Consider the following 26,548-nt stretch of genomic DNA (forward strand, 5'->3'; position numbering starts at 1 on the left):
TTACACACATGCACATGGCATATAGCATTCTAACAGTACATAAGGTTCAATATCTATGTTGACAGAGGTAATATCCCCTCTCTACTGGTCACCCATGACACCTATCATAAAATACAACACCCCATGTAGCATGTATGTCTTTAGACATGTCCACCTAATGCAATGCCTTAAAACATACCCAAATAACCAGACCATAGGACCTACACAAGGCCTGTATTGACAGACTCAGAGAAATCCATCTCTGCACTGTATGTTCCTGAGTAGTCACAGGTGATATGTTCATGACATGTACAGCCATGTGTGGCCACAGCTCCTACATATACCTCATGTCAACAACTGCAAGCCATGCATGCTGTGTGCTGTCTGGACATTAGCCTTAGTACCACAATAGCCAGTACATGCTGGGGTGAGATGTTTACAAGTCACAGACCTCGCACATGCTTGAATGAGTGTACTGCCTAGCTCTAACAGAGCACATTGTTGGCACTCTTCCAGTACACATGAGGTGTGTGTGGCAAATATGATGTGCTCTCTGTTGACCATTACAGTGCCCTGGCTTCACCATGGCACTGTCAAGTAACAGTTTGTAGGAGCATGACATGGAATAATGCTGTATGTGTCATGCTGATATGTGCTGTTGTAATATATGTACACTTGGCTACTCAGCGAAAGTGGTGCTGTCCTACCAGTACATGAATACAACATCCATTATGGTGTAATTCTCGGCTATGTTTCACACATGGCATGGGGAAGATGTGGAATGTATCCTCTTGACCTGCTAGTGCACATACTGATGAGGACCACAAATGTGTACATGTATTGCTGTTTGTGTAGATTCCATGTGTGTGCAGTGTCCGATGTCTGAAGGTGACTGTTGTCTTAGTGCATCATGCTGTTGCAGTACAGCCTCAACATTGCCAACTGTATATGGTGATATGCTTTAAGTACAGTAAGCCATACATGAGGTATGGACAGATGTTTGGACATGACTACTAAGTGGTGGGGCTTCTTTGCAGATGAATCATTACTGAGGACAGCTCACTGGTGTGTTACAACCAGTCCTACAATAACCTGTGTACCTGCTAAGGTCAGGTTTTGTTAATTGAAGTGGAAGACAGACAATGTAGAATGCTGTAAGGGTGACACCGAAGGCAAACCCCATGACACCTGTAACAGTAATACCTCCCCTGTGCATATATTGTGCATATATCAGCACAGATGTCAAAGGGAAGAGTCAGTAAGCATTGTACCAGATGTGATAGTGCTGTACTGCTGTAGTACCTATCATGAGATAGGCAGGTGTTTGATTCACAGTACTGGCATGTGTGGGTGTGTGTCCATATATGTCATGTATGGTTGGGAATACATCCCACATGTTATCACTCTCCTGAACACTGTTGTTGACACCAGTACAGAGTGAAGTGTAGAAAGAAAGGCATAGGCAGGTGGTTAAACCTCACACATGTAAAGTGTCTGTATGTGTCTGACATAGGTGCATATCTTTGTGAATGCTGGTGTGTGTGTGTGTGTGTGTGTGTGTGTGTGTGTGTGTGTGTGTGTGTGTGTGTGTGTGTGTGTGTGTGTGTGTGTGTGTGCATGACTGTCCATGTGTATGGCTGTCGGGTTCCTGGAGTGAGGCTGTATTTTACTATAGTGAAATGTTAATACCCCCTCCCCCCATCCAGTCAAAGCAGTCTAGCATCCCTGTTGATATCATCAATCATAGATGGGCATACTAACCGCCTGTTAACATGCTCTGGGGTGTGACCTGTTGTTATATAGCCTACTGATGGACCCCCCTCCTCGCATACACTCACTGCACTGTAGTATCCCTGTCGATGTCCTCAATCTTAGACTATTCCAACAACCTGCACATGTGTAATCTCTGTGACACGTCTTGTAATTGCATAGTACTATAATGATGATATGCACATAGGCAGGGGTTCTCATCCAAACACTGGCTACTGTGTGTGTGTGTGTGTGTGTGTGTGTGTGTCAGATTGTGTGTTAGTGTGTCTGGAATCCCTGAGTGTGTGGGTGTGTCTGTGTTTGCATGCTGTCATGGCAGTGGGTATTACTTCTTCCCAATGAGAAGCCACTACTTCCACTGGCCTTTACCCTTGTCATCCAGCATAGTACTCTTTTTCTCACTCTGCACTCCAGGTTACTATACCTGCGATGTCACCCACTATGGATGTGACAGCTCTGAACACAGTAGCTTACTACACAGCTATCATGCTCTTGGATCATTAGAACAGTAAACATAATTGAAACATGGGAGAATATAACTGTGATGTGGAAGCTACAAAGTGCATGCAGGTATTGTCATACTGACCTGTGGTAGTCAACATGTACATATGGGACTCCCGCAAACACCAACATCCCCCGGCACATGCAACTGCACCTGAAAGAGGAAGGCAGAACGTCAAGATCAACATGCTGTTAGTATCTTTACACATGATACATGCTGTCAAACGTACAAAATGCATTCTAAAACTGCAATACATGGTATGTCTGCTGCCTATCAATGCTACTCAACAATATTAATCTACAATTGTCTACCTAGAATGTTCACCCTGTGCATCAGACCATATAAACATGTCCCTGCACTGATGGTGTGGATGACAGGGATGCGGCACAGGCATCATCATATGCACAGGGTGATAATGTTTGCCAGAGGCCTAGGCTGTGCCATTGGATAACATCATGCATGTGTTTTAGGGCCTGTGATATCACTGGGCGTGTGGATGTTATGCATGTGTGTGTTGGGGTGCCCTACATTTGTTTCAGGTGTGTGTGTGTATGTGTGCACAAAGGTCTGGCATGTGGCTGGCCTACACAGGGGTAATACTGACAGCTGCAGACTGTACAAGGCAGGTGTTGCAGTTCATGGTGTCCGGCCATGGCCAAGTGACCTGCGTCTGCCAGGGGTTGCACGGGCACTCCCAGGCAGAGGTCCAGACTGGGTACTGTCTGATGACACATGTCCACTGGAATCATGTCCCTGTTGGGACCATCCAGGACCACGTGCACATGGCCTACTGTGTCCTGGTGTGGACTGCACAGCACCAGCAGCACTGCTTCTGCTACCGCCAGTATGGGAGCGGGCATGTGCAGTAGCATGTTCACGTAGACCTTCAACAGGTGATGTAGGTGGCCTATGTCCACATGCCTGATGCCTCAATCCCACCAGATGTTCCAGCGCAGACATTACATGCTCAAGGATTGACATGTCACAGTCAAGGACTCCCAATTTGTCACCCAATCGTCTATCCAAAACATATGCAAGATGATGGTGAGCATTTGCAAGTGCCTGGATGCTGTCAGTTAATGAATGGACAGCAGCCCGCTAAAGCCTCAGACTGTCTCTGTTGTGCCATTCAGCACATGCCTGTGCCTCCATTACAGCCCAAAACATGTGTCTGGTGACTCCAGCTGATGTGCTTGGTCTCACAGGGGCATGTTGGCCAGTGGTCCTCCTACAAGCAGCGCTGGGCACATGCCTGTGGGGGACATCACTAGTCTGTTGACTGGGATCATGGTGTGCAGGCACACCTTCCATAGTCACCACACTTCCCTGTTCCATGCTACCACCCACCAACTGTCCTTCTTCTATGGCTGGTGGTGATGGGGTATGTGCAGGCAGCGGAACTGTGTGCGAGGATGAGGGGGAGACAGGTGGAATGGCAACCAATAGCACAGATTCAGCCCCTGACAACCCTGCTTGTGCCTCAATTATACTATCATCATCACTGCTAGAGTCTGTGGGGACACTAACATCAGGTGGTCCGCAGGAGGGCAATGCACCTACGTCAATACTTGTGAGGGGAAGACAAGAACTGTACATTACAAGTTATACCAGACACACACAGACAGACAGAGAGACACATACACAGACAAGGTGCAAGGGTGCCATCTGTATACCCTTCTGTGACCTGGGTCACAAATTCCACATTAGGGTTCATTGTGTATACACCTCGGTGATGTGGGCCACATTCCACATTAGATATGTATTGTATGTGAACATAGTCATGGCTATGAACTGTGTCAGTAGCTCACACTGTATAGCAATTGTGAAGCTACATGATGCCCTGCAAGGGCTATGCACATCAGCTCAATGTGCAGTATGTCCCTACATATTTGTAGGGTGGAGAACCCTCACATTAAGTCACTGTTCAAACTTAGCCTTACTACAGGATATGTACCCAAAGAATGGCGTACAGCTACAGTGGTCCCACTCCACAAAGATGGTGCCACAATGGACCCCGGAAACTATCGCCCTATAAGCCTGACTAGTCTGGTCTGTAAAGCTATGGAGCTTATTATCATGGAACTCATAAACAAAGACATTGGGAGACTCCAGACACTGGACCCTACCCAATTCGGCTTTGTTAAGGGCAGATCTTGCCTCTTAAACCTAGTTGATTTCTTTGAAACAGTTACCAAAGCCATAGATGAGGGCAAGGTAGTCCACACAGCCTACCTGGACCTCGCAAAAGCCTTCGACACAATACCCCACTCGGGCATCATAAACAAGCTTACCAGCTTAAATATCAACCCCTATATCACAAGATGGGTTGCAAACTGGCTCAGAGATAGAACCCACATGGTCAGAATCGCAGGTGTGATGTCTGAATCCAAAGCAGTTACAAGTGGTGTCCCACAGGGCTCAGTTCTGGGACCTCTCTTGTTCGGTATATACTTCTCTGAGGTTCAGGCTAACATGGGGGGATTATGTCTGACAAAGTTCACAGATGACTGAAAACTGGGGGCCATAATCGAATCTCCAGCTGACACAAGCATCCTCCAAAAGGGTCTCACAGAGACGGATGCTTGGTGCCAGAGCCACGGCCTCAAGCTAAATGCTAAAAAGTGCATAGTCATCCCCTTTGGGAAAAACAAGGTGACCACAAATTACCACATAGGTGGTAATCCATTAAGTACGGAAGAAGTAATTAGAGATATGGGGACCAACGTAGATAGTAATCTCTCCTTTGATAATCACATTGCCAAAGTGGTTAGAAAGACCTTCTATATAGCCCACTTTATCACGAAAGGGTTCACATCTAGATCAAGAGAGGTCATTGTGCCCCTCTACTCATCACTTATCAGGCCCATAATTGAATACATTGCCCCTTTTGGGATGTACCTTACCCGACACCTGCAGCAACTGGAGAGACCCCAAAAGTACCTCACCAAGAGGATCATGGGCTACAAACAGATGTCCTATGCAGCTCGGCTAAAGAAACTCCAGCTCTACTCAGTTGCTTACTGCCTACTCAGAGGCGATCTATGCCTGACGTACAAAGCCATGTCAAACCCAAAATTAATGGACATGCTCCACCTCAAAAAATCCAAGTCCCTTAAAGCTACATGCTCCAGGGACCTAAACCTCAGCACAAAAATAAATAGGACATGCTGGAGGGACAGATTCATTCCCCAGAGGCTCCCCTCACTCTGGAATAGAATCCCAATTCATGTTAGACATAGCCCCTCGCTGACCCTCTTCAAGCGAAATCTTGACGCGTGGATGGGAAATCGCAAATTCACCTCTGGGATCTCTTCTGTGTCCCTGCTAGACAGAGGCACAGTAAACTAATTTTAAAAGGGTACCTTCTGTGACCTACTTTACAGAGGCACAGTAGGCTAATCTAATAGGGAGGCAGAAGCCAAATACACTCTGGCTTGGCTTATAAATGCCTTAGGGCAGATAGCCTAGTATCTACCTATGAACCTATGAACCTATGAACACAAAGGCTATAGTTGTATTGTGTCGAGCCAATGTACAACAGGGTGTACACACATGCACATCACTTCTACTGTGTGTTTTGCTTCATGTCTCTGGCCATCCTCCATGGCCATGTGTACACATGTTCAGTCCAATGGTTGTGATGGCCATCTTATTTCACATGTCAGTGTAATCCCATATGACACACACCCATAGATGTCATATGCTCCACTGAGGACAGGGTTATGCAGACTAAGGGTGGTATGTATGGGATGTGAGACATATTTTGCAGGATAGTTGAGCAGGGTTGCAGTCAGCCCACTACATGTCATGGACATGTCTGACAGCACATGACAGTGTGTGGCATTCATAGCAAGGGTATACTCCACAAGGGTGTATCCTGTGGGCCGGGCATACTCCAGCTCCAACACATTTAGTGTGTGCGCACATATATGCTGTCTGTACAGTACTGTTCATGTTCCCAACATGAGTACTACTGATATGTAGTGCCTGTCCCTACAGTGGAACACACCTCCACCATTGTATTCACTGTTGTCCACACATCTGGCAATGACAGTTTGGAAAGTTTAGTGTAGGTGTTTCATATCATCTTCAATTGATTCACATAGGTAAACAGTGTGATGTATTGCAGGTCTAACCAATGTCCATTACCAGGACCACCATACATTATGTGTACGTGTGTTATGGTAGATAGCATGCAATTAATATGTTCTGTGCATTATCAAGCCTGGTAAATAATAACAATCTCACCTGATACAGGCTGCTGTCACTGCAAAATGCCAAAGGTACCTAAACAGGAGTGTCACAGCAGTAAGATCATTATCCACACATGTGTGGTAGCTACAGGGTGCAATGTTTATGTTAGCACATAAGCCAGTACAATATACTATAATATGGAGTATGCACATCTGTGCATACATAAAGTAGCAGACTATAGTATGTGGCATGTGTGCATACATGCCTTGCATATGATGTTACATTACATATTGTACAGTAACACATGTAACTATGTGATATATGGTTGTGTTTTATGTGCAGTAGTGACTTACCAGGCAACTCCAGGCTCGGTGGTTGAGAGACACCCACCTCCACAATACCAGCTAAAGCTTGTGGATGGAGGTCTGCAGGTGTCCCCAGGTTGGCCAGTTGCTCCTTGGTACGTGTGAGTGAGGGCTGGGTGAATGGCCCCCCACCTGTTGCATCTTGTTCCCTAGTGATTGCATTAGCACGCTGTTTCACCCATCTTATCAGGTCAGTGCATTGTCAGTGCACCTGCTAATAGGTGCGATTGTGACTGCCAACATCATTTACCCTCCTGCAGAGTTCCTCCCACAGGGCATCCCACTGCTGTGCATCCTGTGGCACATGGCTGAAGAGCATTGTGTAGTTGAGTAGGGGGTATGGGATGAGGACCTCATCCCCCAAGCGGCTGTTTGGTGGCAGTCTAATATGTGGCATACCTGGAAGACATAACAATGGAGACAGGTCACAGTAACTCACAGAGAAGTACGGCTGAACATACATATGTATCACATTTATTAAAATTAGAAATAGGTCTTTGTAGATCTACATGACACTAACACCACTGACATGTATAAGTCACACATATTTGACACCTACTGGTGATGTCATGTTATCACCATATATGTGTGTGTCGTGAGATGACATTGCTCATACATCATGTGGATGTTGTCTTGATGTGGGCATGTCTGTTTGCCTGTAGTGGTGTCTTTACCTATCAGCACATGCCTGGATGTGTTCGCATTAATGCAACCAACCTTAATGCTGTGTATATGCCACATATATAATCATACATAGCCGTTAAGGACATGACCTGTGACCCTGCAGACTCGCACGCATGTATGTGCTTTGCCCTATACATCTACATGGCACTGTACAGCTGTGTAGCATCCTGCCATGTATTGCCTGTGTTGCACATGTGTAACACATGGGACAATAGCTAGCCTGATGGTATTTGCAGGGTTGGATATCAACTATGGCATGTATGGTCATAGTGATCTAGTAGGCTATATGCCCTGGGCCATTTATGAGCCTAGGCAGACAGGTTATCTAGCTGTAGGCAACAGACAGGTACGTTTCAGTGGCCTGTTCAAGCAGCACCACAGAACTGATACACATGGTTATTGATATATTTGGCATGCGGTCATCACACCATGTCACAGACAGGGGTGATGTGCAGCTTCGCTGGACAGGGATGCATAGTATGGCAAGAGTATGTTAAGTGTATGGGACAGGGATCTGTTAGGCATGTTGGGATCTTTGTACTAGAAAGGTGGATGCCCATGATGTATGTGTTTATTTGGGAACAGGATGTGTTAAGTGTAGCATGTCCAACACCTCTGGGTTCAACATGGCTTTATTCAGGGTAGGCTGCATGCTACATAGTGCAGCTAGGGATTGTGAAGGGCAGTGTAGGCCATCTACACATGGACAATAACCCTTAAAGGAAATATGTGATCTATTATGGGTCACATGGGTGTTGAGTATGGCTGAGCAGTTATCTGTATATTCCTGGATGGCACCCTGTCATGATTAGGGGTGCAATATATGACTACCTGTCTTTTGTGGTGATGTAACTATCAAAGGGAAGTACTGTCCAGCTGCATCCCATACACACAGTTGCCATTGTGTTGACTGCTGCCTAGGTGGTAGTTAATGGGTACAGGGTTTGTAACATAAGGGATGACAATGCAATACTAAGCTGTCAGATTGTGGCCATACATCACACACCACACATCTGACACACTAAGGCCCTTCTGTATGTTGAACGCAGCACACAATGAGTCGACTATTGCTCCTAATTCATAGTCATTTGCAGATATCAATAGGGTGATACCTTCTGTGTTAGTCTATGTGGTATAGATAACAAAGAGGGGGAGTACCAGGAATGATCCCTGTATTACTGTGGCTGGCACTGGTTTGATGTGCTTGTATTCATCAGACACCTTCTATAGTGTGGGTTCTGCCAGTAGTCCAGTTTCCAACCACTTTTGTGACATAGGAATATACACCTAGTTTACTGAGTGTAGCTGGAACACAGTATGGGTGATGGTGTCCTATGACCTGGCAAAGTCATGATTTGCAGTGTGAATCAACCCTACTGTCATCTACATCTGTACCAAGTACACCAATTACATTGACCAGGGTTCATGGCCGTACAGACCAGACTCAGCTGGTAGTTGTGCACTATGTCCCATTATCAATGGTGTCTCCCCCTTTGTGGGGTATGATAACTGTTGCTGTGCACCATTCGGTGTGTACACAGCCTGACATGCAGCTATGATTGAACATGATGTGTATGTGGATAGCTGAATGTTCTTATATTTGTGTAGGATAAACCCTGGGATGTTGACAGGTCCCATGAAAGCTGTATGTATGGCATTAGAGAGTGCAACTTGCACCTGCATAGTCATTAGTACAGGGGCCTGGTAGTGTACATGGATATATTACTAAGTGTACCTGTTGGGGGAGAGGGGGAGGTGGGAGTGGGTTTAGGTTCTCCGAGACCCTATCTGAATGAATGGGTGCTATTTCTGTAGGTGCAGTACTTCCCATGCCATAGTGCTGTGCAGCACAGCAGGTCTTGTCATTGCCATTATGATTAATGATACAGCTATAGAATGCTCTGTGCTTGGCCTCATAATATTTGGCTGATTGGTTTCACAGTAGCTTTGCATGGTTTTATATGGAATATCTGCATCTTACTGAGGCTGACCAGGGATCACCTTCACTCATGTGGGTTCACTTTTGCAACAGTTACTACCTTCAGTGGTACAGTTTAAAGAATGGTACCACCAGTTTGCCTACTTGTTTGTGTTGGGTTGACTCCTGGTTCTGTTTCAATGGCACAATCACTGCCCATATGTGACTGCTTAAGGTTAATTTGTGTAGGATTCAGCATTTGCACATGCATTGTCTATCTGCATGGGTGCCATGGCACTCACCACTCTGCTCATAGGAAAGATAACATTGGTATTGTAGACTCACTATGTGCAGCATACTGTTAGCCCTGTTTGTGTGACTACTGTGATCCAGGTCAGTGGGGTCGATGGAATCCAACATGCACTGAGTGCAGGTGTTGGTACATGAGGAGTCTTCCCAGTTCATAATGGAATAGTTGAGAGTAGCCAATATTATGGTTCTGTCTCAGACCTAATCTTCCCCATTACAGCACATTATGACAGTTGGGAAGTCCGCGACCTGGTGGGTGATCTGTCTCAAGGTGCATTTTGAATTCCACTGTGGCACGAAGGTAGTTGCTCAGCATAATGCATCTGATGTTATGCAAGTGTAATTAGTGTGGGGGTGTACATATCCTTCAGGAAAATGGACACACCTGCGGCCCATGTGTTTCAATAAAGGATAATGGGCAAAAGATGAGGTATGTGTTATAACATGGTCATGCAGGTGTGCTCTCTGGAGCATTGAAACATGTCTCAGCCACTGCACAGATATGTTATCCATGTTAGGGATTGATATATGTGTGTTCGTATAGTGTTTCTGACATGTATCATTGTGTAGCGAGACCCGCAGTTTATTGCTTGGCTGTCCCTGTAACAGCAGTGGACCCTCACCTGAACCATGCATGATGAAGGCACTATAGGGGAAGCATGAGCCCTAGGCTGTATCCAGATTCCCAGGGGTGACAGGTGCAGGCCCTGTCTGGCAAAGCATCATGGTCTGTCAACCATGTTATCTCAGGATGACAGATACTGGATACCCTGCGTCATGCACCTCTACACTAGACAATTGTGTAATCCATTCCTTTTGTCCCTGTACTGCAGTATCAGTCTGGCCAATGACAGAATGCTACCCAGGCCTTTGGACATACCTGCATGGGCTACAAGACCTGACAGTTCCTACATTTGTTTCCATGCAGTCTAGGCTACTGCATCATAGGTCCTGCACAACAATATGGAATATGCCAGAGCCATGTGTATAGTTCAAAAGGTGGTCTGAGTGCATGAGTGTGTGGCTAATCATGGCAGACAGGCAGCTGACAGTATGTATGCCCTCGTATAAGTCAGTGTATAACATAGTGCTAGAGTTTGCATTCACAAATGAGTACTGTTGGGCATGTTTCCAGTCATGTGTTCAGAGGTGTGGCACAATTATGCAAACTATGTCATACAGTTTGTGTATTTTCACGAGATAGGCTGGATACTCAAAGAACTGCACAGTACCAAATGGATATGTCCAACAGTTTTATTGAAATTCACTGAACAAACAACAGCACGGCTGTGCTATATGAATCCACAAAGAATGAAACACTCAAGGTCCACAAGGTTAAGCGCTTTCATCTGCGAAGCAGATTTCATCAGAACCCAGAAACTAATGTTCATAGTTCTTAAAAGTCCGTTTAGGCGCCAAAATAACAAATGAGTTAATTGAGTTCACATGAATTCACTCAAATAATACATCCTTGTAGGGCTTTGTGCCTCAAACCATACATATATACTATGCACACAATGTGTAACCATTAAATAATATAATGTAGTGCTAAACATTATGAGAAACAACATATAACTATAACTGGTTTCCATAAACTTGTGCTAATAATATTGAGTACTAAAAATAGTTACTTGATAATAAAAAATTGTTGCTTAACAATGAAGGAAATAAATAAAACTACTTGACAAATTGTCATAAAATGTCAAGTATATCTAAACCATAAGACGTAAGAATATAATGTTATGTAAATATGCACATAGATAAGTATAATTAATTAATTAATTAATTAATTAATTAATTAATTAAAATTAAAATGATTGCAGATGTTGTATACAATGAGTCCAGTGGTACCCTAATAGTTAGTCAAAGATTTTTAACACAAGGTACAAAAAATACTAAAAATACTAAAAATGTCCAATGTTGAGTGTTGATAAAACATAATAACATAATGAATCGAGGGATATAACATTTAAATAGATAAGATGTATATCTCATAATTTCCTCTCTACAATAAAACTAGTCTATATGAGTAAAAAAATGAATAATCACTAAGGGAATAAATAATAATAATTGATTGAGAATGATAGGAAATGATGTAGATCCAGGGTGGGAGAATGTAATGTAAATAAATAAATGAATAAATGAATAATCAATCAAGAATAGGAACTGTATTAGTTATCAAGGATAAGAAAGGGCTTTATACTTATGTGGTCATTAAGGCCAGGTTTGGTTGTTGCGTCACAAATCATTTGCCATTTACTTTCTAAGAGGGATAAATGACCTTTCCAATTTCCCCATACTGATGTTGTATCAATGTGGTCAATGATGCTAAACAAAAAGGAATGCTCGCTGCCCCTATCTATAATATGTCTGCTAAGTGCATTGTTGGGGTCCTTCTTTCTTATCCTATATGTATGTTCATAGATGCGAGTCTTAAATCTCCTTTCTGTTTTTCCTATGTAAAATGCATCACATCTCTCACAGGTGGCAACATATACTAGTCTAGATGTATTACAATTACCCCCTTTGCAGTGCAGGCTGGTGTGCATGATGTTGTTTAATTTCACAACCTTGATATTATTAATTAATCTGCACTGCTTACAGGATCCACATTTCTTGGTGGGTCCATACATTTTGTCCATCCTATGTGTCACCTGAGTCTTTTCCAACAACCTTTTGATATTGCTAGAAGTTTTGTACACAATTCTAGGGGCGTTCCCCACAACACTAATTGAATCATCTGATATTTTAAATAGGTTCCAATGTTTTAAAAGTATCTCTTTGATGATATTAACATATGGACTATAGGTGAGGACACATATGCATCCGTCGTGGATTCTGTTCTTTTCCTGTGAAATAAAGGGTTTACCTAGTAAGGGTGGATATTTGTTCCCCCATTCCTTCATAATAAAAGTTCGTATAGGTTTTGTTAAAGTTTTGGGGTACCCCCTATTGTGAAACATTTCTGATATCATATTAAGTTCACTCTCCATAACCTCCCTAGTCGAGCTCATCCGTGCAGCTCGAATGCACTGGCCTCTAAAAATATTTTTAAATATATGTGGGGGATGACAACTATTGTAATACAGATAGTCATTCGAGAATGTTTTTTTCCTAAAGATTTGGGATTGAAATCCACTCTCGGTAGTTGATATATATGTATCTAGATAGGATATACCCCGAGACTCCACATTATAGGTGAATTTTAAAAATTGGGTTGTGTTATTAAGATAGTCGATGAATTCAGGTATTAAACTGGCTGGTCCTGTCCATAAGACAAAAAGATCGTCCAGATATCTGCTGTAAAAAGAGACATACTTGTAGTATATGCTAGGGAAAACAAATAGAGATTCCCATTCCAGCATTATTACATTTGCAAAAATCGGGGCACACGAGGCCCCCATAGCGACTCCTCTACTTTGTCTGTATAATTCCCCTTGAAATTTCAGGTAATTGTATTCAAGGACTAACCTCATCATATCGACCAACAGATTGATTTTCTCAAAACTCAACCCAGAATATCTCTTCAAACCGTCAAAAAAGAGGTCTAGGCCTTTCTCCTTAGGGATACAGGAGAAAAGGTCAACGACGTCTATGGTGATAAAAGTTTGACCTGGACGCCAAATCAAGGGAGTGAGCCTACTCAGAAAACACCAGGAGTCTTTGATTAGATGTTCAGCATTCTGGTATACTTGTTTAGTCCAGACATCAATGGTCACTCCAATATTATAGGTTTTTGATTTCGAACCAGAAATGATGGGTCTAAAGGGAGGTCTGTTTACATTCTTGTGTATCTTCGGAATCCCTATAATAGTGGCCATCTTGGGAAATTCATTTCTCATGAACTCATAAGTGTCGTTAGTAATCCTATTATCCAATAGAAAAGATTCAATGGCTAGGTCAATGTGTTGGTACCCTATGTTGACCTGGTTGAGGGACACTTGTTCATAATTTCCAGATTCATGTAGGATGTTCAAAATTTCCTGATGATAGTCAACAGTGTTGAACAACACAATCCCTCCACCTTTATCTGGTTTCATAATCCTGAGATCTTTGTTACCTATAACATTGTTCAAGCACTCTCTTTCTGCTGATGAAAGATTGTCCAAGGTATTATCGGATGATAGGTTTTCATGCTTCCTGATGTAATTGGAATGCCAGTATATATCACTAGCTACCATCTTTTCATATTGGGCAACCGTGGGGTTGTATCCTGGGACATACGTGCTCTTTCTTTTTAGTCTGGACTGATGACCTTCATCATAAGGTGTCGTAGTGTTTTCGTTGTTATTGTCCTTAAACTGGAAGGCCAAATTCATTCTCCTCGAAAGAAGTTTGATCTCCTTAATGGTGTCAAAGATGTTAAATTTGGTTACCGGGATGTACTTCATACCCTTGCTGAATAGGGAACAAAAATCTTGTGTAATCACATAATCAGTGTAATTATACACCTGCAGGCCATTATAAGTGTGAGTGACCACAGTTGAACCATGAGAAATGGTAGGACAGGGAGAATGGGAATTGGAATGAATAACTTGTGAATCGATGGAATGGGGTAAAGATTCCCTATGATCCACTCCTTCAACCCCCTCAAAGTTACCAGGAGTTAGTATCTTGTCCTGAATTTTTTGGGAGCTGGATGGAATCGTCCCCCCTGAAAATTCTGTTCGCTCTCAAATCTCCATGTGTCATTTCTTACCTTTCTAAATGTCTCCTGTCCTTGATGGTATCTACTCATGTGGCTCTTGTTTTGAGGCCACACATATGCCCTCTGTAGTTTATAGGCCGTTATATCTCTTTCAATTTTACCTTTCTTCCTGTTCACTCTAATACAATTACCTGAAATTTCAAGGGGAATTATACAGACAAAGTAGAGGAGTCGCTATGGGGGCCTCGTGTGCCCCGATTTTTGCAAATGTAATAATGCTGAAATGGGAATCTCTATTTGTTTTCCCTAGCATATACTACAAGTATGTCTCTTTTTACAGCAGATATCTGGACGATCTTTTTGTCTTATGGACAGGACCAGCCAGTTTAATACCTGAATTCATCGACTATCTTAATAACACAACCCAATTTTTAAAATTCACCTATAATGTGGAGTCTCGGGGTATATTCTATCTAGATACATATATATCAACTACCGAGAGTGGATTTCAATCCCAAATCTTTAGGAAAAAAACATTCTCGAATGACTATCTGTATTACAATAGTTGTCATCCCCCACATATATTTAAAAATATTTTTAGAGGCCAGTGCATTCGAGCTGCGGATGAGCTCGACTAGGGAGGTTATGGAGAGTGAACTTAATATGATATCAGAAATGTTTCACAATAGGGTACCCCAAACTTTAACAAAACCTATACGAACTTTTATTATGAAGGAATGGGGGAACAAATATCCACCCTTACTAGGTAAACCCTTTATTTCACAGGAAAAGAACAGAATCCACGACGGATGCATATGTGTCCTCACCTATAGTCCATATGTTAATATCATCAAAGAGATACTTTTAAAACATTGGAACCTATTTAAAATATCAGATGATTCAATTAGTGTTGTGGGGAACGCCCCTAGAATTGTGTACAAAACTTCTAGCAATATCAAAAGGTTGTTGGAAAAGACTCAGGTGACACATAGGATGGACAAAATGTATGGACCCACCAAGAAATGTGGATCCTGTAAGCAGTGCAGATTAATTAATAATATCAAGGTTGTGAAATTAAACAACATCATGCACACCAGCCTGCACTGCAAAGGGGGTAATTGTAATACATCTAGACTAGTATATGTTGCCACCTGTGAGAGATGTGATGCATTTTACATAGGAAAAACAGAAAGGAGATTTAAGACTCGCATCTATGAACATACATATAGGATAAGAAAGAAGGACCCCAACAATGCACTTAGCAGACATATTATAGATAGGGGCAGCGAGCATTCCTTTTTGTTTAGCATCATTGACCACATTGATACAACATCAGTATGGGGAAATTGGAAAGGTCATTTATCCCTCTTAGAAAGTAAATGGCAAATGATTTGTGACACAACAACCAAACCTGGCCTTAATGACCACATAAGTATAAAGCCCTTTCTTATCCTTGATAACTAATACAGTTCCTATTCTTGATTGATTATTCATTTATTCATTTATTTATTTACATTACATTCTCCCACCCTGGATCTACATCATTTCCTATCATTCTCAATCAATTATTATTATTTATTCCCTTAGTGATTATTCATTTTTTTACTCATATAGACTAGTTTTATTGTAGAGAGGAAATTATGAGATATACATCTTATCTATTTAAATGTTATATCCCTCGATTCATTATGTTATTATGTTTTTATCAACACTCAACATTGGACATTTTTAGTATTTTTAGTATTTTTTGTACCTTGTGTTAAAAATCTTTGACTAACTATTAGGGTACCACTGGACTCATTGTATACAACATCTGCAATCATTTTAATTTTAATTAATTAATTAATTAATTAATTAATTAATTAATTATACTTATCTATATGCATATTTACATAACATTATATTCTTACGTCTTATGGTTTAGATATACTTGACATTTTATGACAATTTGTCAAGTAGTTTTATTTATTTCCTTCATTGTTAAGCAACAATTTTTTATTATCAAGTAACTATTTTTTAGTACTCAATATTATTAGCACAAGTTTATGGAAACCAGTTATAGTTATATGTTGTTTCTCATAATGTTTAGCACTACATTATATTATTTAATGGTTACACATTGTGTGCATAGTATATATGTATGGTTTGAGGCACAAAGCCCTACAAGGATGTATTATTTGAGTGAATTCATGTGAACTCAATTAACTCATTTGTTATTTTGGCGCCTAAACGGACTTTTAAGAACTATGAACATTAGTTTCTGGGTTCTGATGAAATCTGCTTCGCAGATGAAAGCGCTTAACCTTGTGGACCTTGAGTGTTTCATTCTTTGTGGATTCATATAGCACAGCCGTGCTGTTGTTTGTTCAGTGAATTTCAATAAAACTGTTGGACATATCCATTTGGTACTGTGCAGTTCCTTGAGTATCCAGCCTATCTCGTGGAGTTACTAGTGGATTTGTTATTATTTTTTGTTCTTAGTTTGTGTATTTTGGTGTCTGTTTCTTCCTGCTTGGGCGGTCACTTGTTTGGCCAGATACTTAGATGCGTCTGTGAATGTGTGTGATTTCTGGTAGTGTGTGTGGGTGTCCTTACTGTGTTCTGGTAAGGGTATGTGTTGGTTGTGTTGATGAGCTGCATGTGTTAACCTATACCTTATGACTGTCTAGTCCAGTCATGGCTGTAGACTGGGCTGCCATCCAGCTTACACCTGTAGCTGCATCCCAGACAATGTGTGGGGTGTGGTGTTAGGTGGGTCTGGCAGTGTACGTGGCATAGAGATTACATTCCCCCATGATGGCCACATACACAAAGCTGACATTAGGAAACACCAGTAGCTGACTAGTGGACATGCTTGTATGAGCAGTCAGTACTACAAGTACCAAGTACTGTATTTAGTTTACATATTGCCTATGAAGATGTTTTAGACAGTGATGCTCACATGTAAATATTTGTGTTATGGACATGACAACACTGGCTATTACAGAAACATAGTAGCTACCTTTGCAGCAATCCTCCTCTGAGGAGCACATCACATCCTGTTAGTTGATTACAGATGATGCAAGTGTCTACAGGTCTGTTTCCTTCTCTGGGTATATACTCACATATCCACCAGGACCATTAGCCCTGTTGGGCACAGACACCCAATCCCCAAACAGAGTCATGTATCAATAGGCTCTGATGCCACTATCAACATGATCAGGATACAATCAGATAGTGTGAGCCATCACCTATGAAGTGGCTATTACACATGGACAGCAGTCTCCTACATCTTACTCTCCTACTGCAGATGTTACACTGGAGTTAAAGATGATATGCAACCTGTTTCATTACCAGTGCTGTGCACTACCTTACATACAGTATGTGCAGGTGGCTGTTAGGTTGGCAATGAGAGGTTGAGCTACACAAACCAGTGTGTCTGTACTCTCAATATCCACTCTATGTAGGTGTGCACATAGCCATTTGGCCCAGCCCTGTGACAAGGGTCACTACACATTTGCATAACATGTACACATGCACAGCTGTTATTGCTTGCAAACAATAGTAGAGAGATGGATATTACATGTGTTATGTGCATGGATAGTTACCTGGCCCTTCCAGTTATTTTTGCAGTCATGCTGCTAACCTGTCAGATTAATACTAATGCTATGTATCCTGTCATTGAGTATTGTAATTGCCAATAGATATAACTACTATTTGCATAACATAACAGAACTGCTATGTAGAATAGAATACAGATCTGCCTAGAATACTGTACGTTACACAGTTATTGGCACAATCTCCCACAATGCACACCATATTTGCACAGTAAGCCCACCTTTAACATGTTCATCTTACTTATAAACCCATACATATCTTGACTGTTACAATATATCGACATATATTATCCCCTGTTATAACACACACTTGTTGGACCAATCCTGACACTGACAGTGGCTGGAAGTGAATTGGTGGATTCCAAGCCCATATCATCCCTTGTGGTGTATGTGGAGTGTGCCATGTGACCTACAGCAGTACACACATAGAATGCAACAAGCATTACTACTGCTCAACAATACATCACTACAAGATAGCTATTTCCACTATATGCATTGATTACACTGTAATTCTTACAGTACAGATACTACATACACAGACATACTACATGCTATACATACCGTCTTAGTAATCGGAGGTGTTATTAACTAGTGTAATACTCGTTTTCGGTTAGTCTTTCAGTGTTTTGTACTGTCCTACAGGTAGATACAGATGGTTTGAATGTGTGAAAAGGCAACCTTTTATAGTTACAGATCAGTAACATGTGCTATCCCAATGGCCAATTGGTGTTCCTAAGTAAGTAATTACATGCACATCATCTGCACTGCTGCTGCCTTAGCCAATACCATGGCTACAGTGGAGTATAATTGAGTATTACTTGTGAGGAAGACAGAGTGGAAGTTTTGTTTGGAATCTATTGCAACAGCTGTATGGAGATGAACAGTAGTATATTGTGTGTAATGCCTAGAGGAGTTGGTCTAAATGTGAGTACTGCTGTTATATTTCTGAACATTGCTACTTGTGCAGGGTTTGTCTGCACCTAATACTTTTGCATATGTGTCATTATGGCCATGTTGTTTGACCAGCTCAAGGCTGCATAGCTATGCATATAATGTTAGGGGGTTTACAGTGTGCTTACCAGACATATTTAGTTTGGTGTTACTGTGTATCAAACTGTGCTAATAATCAGTATTCGGTAAAACTTCCTGGTGTACGAACCTTTCAACCCTCTGAAATGGGATTAGTTCATACAAACCCTGTAACATCAGCAGCTGTTCAATTGTATAATGGCAAATATTTCACATAGGGCCATGTTAGTGTGTCTGTGTCCAGGTGTGTTAAGGTTTCAGCAGATGTTGCACAGTAGTTGCATAATTGGTTATGGTATGACAGTATGTACTGATGTAATTATTTTGGTTGTGGGGTAGATGTTGGTGGGTGTACATAGCACATGCAGGTGTGTAGGAACCCCTTTTATACATTGTCTATATGTGTGTGGGTGTTCTTTCACTATGTGAACACCTATCCCTTTGTGGACTAATACTATGGTGATTGTAGGCTGATTCATTAATGCACTATTAAATGCTTCCTGTATAGCATGCAGGTACTGTTAGTCATTGAATCCTTTTGGCAATACATCAGAATGTAATAAAGATTTGCAAAATGAAAGCTGTTTGTGTAATTCTATCATGGATATTTGCAGTCAATGCAGTTGTGTTGGTGACTGTGTCCATAGAACATATCTGTAATAGTGTATTGGCATATACTCTTCATATGTTATGTTCATATTGTTGGGGGGGACAGCATGTGTGATTCCTATGGTCCATGTTATACTCAGATATGACCACTTCAGATGCTGTCTAGACATGTATGCATGTATATATATATATATATATATATATATATATATATATATATATATATATATATATATATATATATATATATATATATATATATATATATATATATGTGTGTGTGTGTGTATATATGTTTATAGATATATACATTATTGCATACGTTTATCTGTACCTCCATAGATGTGCAGATGTTTTTAACCTATCTATATATCTACATATATATGTAGACCTGTATATATCGACATGTTTCTATGTATCTCTCTCTCTCTCTCTCTCTCTCTCTCTATATATATATATATATATATATATATATATATATATATATCAACATACACCTTTAATTGGGTACATGGTGGGTTGTTCTATTTCAGCACATTCCTCCCTTTTTTGTTTTAACCTGTCTGCATACACAACTGGGCTAGGTACATCCCAGGAAGCATAGTGTTAGGTTACTCTGCAGATGGAGTACATGGTTGCGGGTTCTATTCCTGGAAGGTGTTATTATTTTACCTCTCAGAGTAGGCACTGGTAGGGAAAGTGTGAATAATGCACATTTACGTGGTTGTGAGCAGGTTTGCCCCTTATCTGCGAAACATTAAGCAAACATCAAACGTGTGAAGCGCTGCCCCATTTACCATGTTACAGCGCTGCTTACCATCACACAAGCACGTGGAAACAGACTTACAACTGTTTAAGAGTGCTTTAATCCACCTTCAACCAAAAGCCCTTATTCTAATCCTCAAAGTCACCTAACAGCCCTTGAACCCAGGACCATGCACACCACAATCACTTACCTTACCACTAGGGCTTCTGAGATATGCACAAATGCTCTGGTGTTTAGAATATACATTGTACTACAGACATTCCGCACTACTGAAAACAAATGTGACAGTAAGTTGGTGTACATATGTCTGATACATGTTAATGTTCATATGTTTGTGAAAGTAGGTGTTGCAATGTGTCATGACAGAGTGTATTATGAATGAATAAGGTTCTTCCTTTGTGTCCTTTTTATATTGTCCTTATATTCCATGTATGCCCCTCCAGTTCACTTATTGGACATCTGACCCAGGCCCTCCTTGATGCATGATTGCATTACCCATCATTCCTCCCCTCCCCAATCTTCACATACACAGAAACACCCCTTCGATGGTGAATTAGGTTAATATTCATTGTTATAATACCAGAGCTACATGTGTTTTGTGTACACTCCAATTCCTTTGGAGTGCTTCTGTGTCACGAAGTGTGTTCATAGATGCTTATATATATATGGCTATTGATGTAACTGTATAATATATATATATATATATATATATATATATATATATATATATATATATATATATATATATATATATGTGTGTGTGTGCAGACACCACCGACACACACAAATATATATATATATATATATATATATATATATGTGTATATATATATATATATATATATATATGTATATATATATATATATATATATATAGATATATATATATATTGTATTAGTTTGTAACAGTCATATATCTGTAGACTGGAATGTGTTGGTTCGGAAACTATAGTACATTACAATGTACTGTACATATGTACACAAAGCCACTGTCCATTTCTGATCATTACAATGAAATGCATATGGTATAAGGTGTAGTCTCAGGACCATGAAACATGTGTAAACCTTGGATGGCTTAGTGGTATGTCCCATAACTATAATGTGCATGGTCCAGGGTTCAACACCTGTGATGCTTTACGAATATTTTTTACTGCAGAATATGGCTCATTTAAGCAGTTGTAAACATGTTTAGAAGTGTTTGTGTGATATTATAGCAGTGGTTAAACACAGTTAAACAAATGTTGTAACATATAACCTGTGCACGCAAACACGGCCACATCCGCTAACTACTCCAGATATATACCTGTCAGTGACGTAACATCTCAGATTGTGCTGACATGACATTACATTCTCTGTTGACTGTACTCTCCTGCACACATGGGTTTATATGGGTGATTTGAATGTTTATTATACAGACAATTACTACCTATATATGCAAGCTGTGGTTAAGGTATACTTTTGCACATGATAAACATCCCTGCCTTTATCGGGATTGTAAACTCGAATGCACAGATACTATGCAGATGCAGTAACCATTAGACTGTTGACATTAACATTGCTTCCACCTATTTCCTATTTAGATGATTTCTACGTGTAAACTAGGCTAAGCAAAGGGCAGAAGCTCCCAAACTCACTGAGCTTCACGTACTCTTGACATAACAACATATAACAAATGTACTGTGAGGCAATACATTACATTCCTAACTATATTAGGCATATCCCATCACTGACACACTTCAAGGGAAACCTTGTTGTGTGAATGGGTAATAGACTATACACTCCTGGGATCATGTGTCTCAGAACCATACAGCCAGGGGGTGGGGGAGCCTGTATAGTTTGATAGCTACAATACCTGTTGGGGGAATTCAATGGTGTTGAAATGCCACATTAACATGCCCTCTTTAGATCACTAAGTGCCCCTAACACTCTCCACAATCTCAGTCTTCAACAGCTTCCAGCAACTCTGCCTGGAATTGCTTCATTGGCTATGCTTCTCAGAGGTTCAGTTACTTCATCAATGATGTGGGGAAGGCCAACACACTGTTGCTATGCTTCTAATTGTCCTTGGGCAGATAGATAGTAGGCTATCTGTGAACCTCTAATGTGCAGGCCATCACAGCCATAATATGTGAATAAACAGACCTTCAGATCACAATATACAGTGTGAACTCACCATGTAGTCAGGAAACAGTCGAGTACAGCAAGAACATACAGAACACTGATACTTAGTCACTCCAAAAGCCTATCTTGGAAGCTAGAGGACTTGTATAAGTTTAAGGCTTTCTATTGCTTACCACTAGGTTACCTACAGGAAAGATGAAAAATAAGCACAGATGGGGAACATGCATGCAATGATACCATACCGGCCTAAGTGCCAGCCTTAGGCTTTGGAATACCGGCCTAGGCTATTGGTGCCCCCATGGTGCCTTATTTAGGAGAGTCTCAAAGGTGAATACCAGCTCTGTAAACAGCACAATAGCAGATTCAATGAGGTTTATGCTACTCAACACCAGGGGTTGTGATCACAAGATGCATGCACTCACAGCACTCCTCAGGATGGACAACATCAACATCTGTGCATTAACTAAAATCTGTCTTAAGGATCCTGAGAGCACACCAGGACTACCAGACTACAACCCATACCACACATTTCAGCCACAGAACATGGACTGACAGACATGGAGATGCTGTATCCATATTCATCAGGGATACCTACACCTACAATTTAGTGGGGCAGCCTGATAACTCTGTGATCATCCATGTGCAGCTAACATCAGCCACAACTGCAATGTGGAATGTGGCCTGCTACGGATCAACTTCCATGATCCAGGACCTCCACACCACCTACATGGAGACAGTGGAGAACACAACAGTCCTAACGCACACCCTGGCATTGGTCGATGTCAACTACCATACCATTAACTGGGAAACATACCCCGGTACTCACTTCCAGGACCAGCGCTTCCTGGAATGTATCACCTCATATGCCCTGTATCAGGTGGTAACCTTCCTAACGTGGGGTGGAAACTACTAGATGTGGTCATCACCAACATGGGCAATAGGTGCACCACAGTGGAGGTTAACTGGTCAATGGTTATATCTGACCATGAACTATTCATTGTTCCCACATCCTAGCATCTCCCCCACTCACGGATACCACAGTGTATACCTTTCCTACAGCTAAATTTACACTACTAGTGACAGGGGTGAAGGGTTTCACAGCCCCCACACTAAGGGAAAACACTGCTCAAGATACAGACAGGTTTACAAATGCAGTCTATAAGCACCTACACCGATGTATGGATTGGGCCATCGCTGATAAACCAAGACTCACTCCTACTAGACAAGGACACCAGTCTGGTGGACCTCTACAATAAACAGGCTATACTACAGACATAGGACAGTGTTCCAGACACACAGAAAATCCCACTAAGGGCAGATATCCGTGACCACTATTATTATGATATGTAGGTCCCTCATAACATCATCCAAGGCTAACATCAGCAGGAGAATATGCAAGGATTCAAAAGACAACCACAAAGTCTTCTTTGGCTATGTCAAGGATCTACATGGTGACACACAAATTTGCACTGTGCCAGTGAAATATAGCACAAAATATGCTGACCCTACTGATATCATCAACATCCTTGCAGATACATTCGGTGCATACTTCACCCCCTAAAGAGTCCACAACACTACCCACAAGGTACGGTATCCCAACCATCAGAGACACACAGGTGGAAATGGCCCTCTCTAACAGCAGAACACAGCATCAATGGAGGCAGATGTTGACCCAGACTGCATCTTGCAAACTGTACAAGACAACCTGCCCCCCACCTAATTAAGCATTCCTACCTCAGCCTCTCCACAGGCTACATGCCCATACAGTGGTGTGTGGCAACGGTTATTCCACTCCATCATGGAGAAATCACAACTGACCATGGTAACTACCACCCCATAAGCCTGACTAGCCTGGTCTGCAATGGTATGGTTTGCATCCTCATGGCACTCATTAACAATGACATTGGTAACCTCCGAACATGTGATCCAACCCAGGTCAGCTTGGTTGAGTGCAGTTCATGCCTATTGAACCTGTTTGACATCTTACATACAGTCACCAAGACGTTAGATGACAGGGGAGGTGGTTCACACATGCTACCTGGACCTCACCAAGGCTTTTGACACCATGCCCCACTCAGGTATTATTGATAAACACACCAGCCTGTACATTCACCCATACATCACAGGTTGGGTTGCCAATGGGCTTACACATAGAACCCACATGGTATGACTAGCAGTCTCCAGGTCCAACTCTAGAACAGTCACGACTGGTGTCCCATAGGACTCAGTCCTCGGATCCCTACTGTTTGGCATATACGTCTGAGATGTACAGGCAATCACAGGTGGACTATGGCAGACCATGTTTGGCAATGACTGCAAACTGGGAGCCAAGATTGATAGTCCAGCTAACACGGACATCCCTCAGGGGGCCTCACAGAGGATGTCACAAGGTACCAATGACACGGCCTCCAGCCAAGTGCCGCTAACTGCATGGTCATTCCATTGTGGAACTGGCACCAACATATTAACGCATGAGCGGCAGCCTCTTTAATACAAACGAGGTAATGGGGTATCTGGAGACTAAGGTAGATAGTGATCTCCCCTGTGACAATCATATCTCCACAGTAGTTAGGACATCCTTCTATGTAGGCCATCTGACTACTAAAGGATTCCCATTTAGACATACTGGGGTTATAGTGCCCCTTTACTCATCACTCATCAGTCCCATCATAGGGTATAATAACCCATGTGGGATGTACCTCAGAGGACATGTCCAACAGCTGGAGGGTCCACAAATGTACCTCACCAAGGGGAATACTGGCCTCCAACATTTGTGCTATGCAGCCGAACTAAATAAACTCCTGCTTTACTCTGTGTCATCTCTTTTACCCAGAGATGATCTCCACTGACCAACACAGCCATGTCGAACTCAAGCCTGATGGATATGCTCCACTTATGGGAATCCATGTCACAGTGAGCCACACACTGTAGTGAGCTGACCTTGCCACAACAATAACCGGAAGATGCTGGAGGGTCAGCTTCCTGTCACAGGCACTCCCCATACTTTGGAACAACATCCCTAACTACATTATACAGAGCCCCTCACTAACACTCTGCAAGAGAAACCTTGAAGGGTGGATGGGGAACAGTAGATGCACCCCAGGGATCCCTCCATTGGCTCTGCTCCACAGAGGGGTGGTTAACGAATCAATGGGATGCAAAAGCTGACACATTTTGGCTGGCCTTATGAATGGCCTCTGGCAGTTGGCCAAGTACCTACCTATGAATCTATACATACAGTATCTGCATATGCTGATATCTTAATTTACTGTTCAGGTGTTGACTTACCTTGTGCCAATGGCTGCTGTATATGCAATAGTTGAGGGCTGCCTATGTTGGATGCACACAGTAGACTGCCTATACATGACAATTTACAGGTAGTCTTGTGTGTGTGCCATCCATTTTTACTGTGTGTGCAGGTGGAGAAAGGTGTCAGTCCCTAGGTGCCTACACTGTCAGTGTGTGTGCTATACATTCCCTCTTAACCAAGGCATGGGCTTACTGGGCATGCCTCCATCTGCCTACTGGGGCTGGCTCAGGGTGTTCATGGTCTGAGTACCTCTGTGCCTGTGGGGCCCTTGGCAATTGTGGTGGGCTGTGAGGGCCTGCACCATTCTGTCCCTGCTGCAGCTGTTTCTGCAGGACCATACTATGAAGATGTAGGCACATGTGCCTGGAGAGTACTGCAAGGCTCCACCAGATATGGTCAAGCACCGGAATTGTGATTTCAGCATCCCAAACACACCCTCTATGATGATTCTGGTTTGTGCGTGTTATGGCGCTCCTGCATGGGTGTGTGTGCATTTCTGATGGGAGTCATCATCCACGGTTCCAGTGCATAGCCAGCATCCCCCACCAGGTGGCCATTTGGGATGTCCCCCCCTGGCAAATAACCAATACAGCTGTGAGGCATGCCAGATGTGGGAGTCATGATAGCTTCCAGGGCTACCAGCACACACATCCATGATAATAATCTGGGCATTGCACATGACCTGACAGTTGATGGAGGGGTATCCCTTGCAGTTTACGTAGCTCCTTCCCTGCTCACTGGGTGGTGA

Source organism: Protopterus annectens, chromosome 9.part0 (assembly GCF_019279795.1).
Source record: "Protopterus annectens isolate FY-2018-M chromosome 9.part0, PAN1.0, whole genome shotgun sequence".
Lineage (NCBI taxonomy): Eukaryota > Metazoa > Chordata > Ceratodontiformes > Protopteridae > Protopterus > Protopterus annectens.